The following is a 1,136-nucleotide window of genomic DNA, read 5'->3' on the forward strand; positions in this document are numbered from 1 at the left end:
TAAGTGAAGTGCTCCGGTGCATAAATTTAGAGGGAGTGCATAACAGTCAAAAAATCTTAAGGTGGCTCCTACTGTGAAATGGATTGTGGCCACTTCGGGCCTTGCACAGACCGATTCTAACAATTTCCTCCTCATTTGCATTTACTTGGCTGCTTTAGGGACAGAATTTGCAACTTCCGTCTTAATTCCAGTAATTCTGTCTGCACTTGAGTGTAGTTAAGATGCAGTTAGTCTTCAGCTAAACCTTTTCTCCAGTTTTCTGTGTCAAATGTCCATCCTTCCACCCGCAAGCCCCCCTCTGCAGGACACTTCAATGGTGATTTTATTTAGTTATTTGTCCACTATAGAGCCTTAGTGCAGCCTGCCTTCTGCGAAATGGGGAAGAAAAAAAGAAAAAAGGCAATCATAAGTAAAGTCCTCAATTCACCTATAACTGACTGTGTGTGGGGGACTCTTCAGAACTCAAAAGTAGAATAACTGAAACCTGAGCGTGTTTCGTAATTTGAGTTATGTAGGTTGAAAATCGAGTAAAATGGCTTTGGAGCTGGGTAAGAAGAGAAGAAATTAGGGCATGTAAATTAAACACTAATCGGTTTTAATTTTGTCTTGATCCTTCAGGCATTTTTGTTTGACATTCGCTACATTAGTATTTTTATTTCTTATTAACGTATCATAAATGAGTAAGATTTTTGCGAGACCTAGATCATGACTGACTCAACGGGTGTACCAGTCACTCAAAGTCTCTCAAACTGTGCACAGTTTGTCCCTGTTTGCATTGTATTTGTATTTTAAAAACAGATTTCTGTAGAAAACATTGATGCAGGTGTCTATTGTGTTTTTTAACTACCAGCCTGTCACAAATAGTATGAAAATATCAAAAAAACTGTTTTTCGGAACAGACTTGCCATTTACAAGTTTCCTTCTTAATGCCTCCAGTTAGTACAGAGGCAACCAGTGGTGCTCTATGTAAATTTGCACAATCATGATTTTTTTTTTTAGTGCTATCTTTGTTTCTAGACTACTTTTCTTGCTGTCACCGCTTACTATGGAAACTTTTTCTAGTCCTGTGTTAGTTCATTCTTCAGAATATACTGAAGTAGATATGTAAGCTTATTCTTATTTTTGAAACTCCTGCT

Source organism: Pygoscelis adeliae, unplaced genomic scaffold (genome assembly GCF_000699105.1).
Source record: "Pygoscelis adeliae isolate BGI_AS28 unplaced genomic scaffold, ASM69910v1 Scaffold34, whole genome shotgun sequence".
NCBI lineage: Eukaryota > Metazoa > Chordata > Aves > Sphenisciformes > Spheniscidae > Pygoscelis > Pygoscelis adeliae.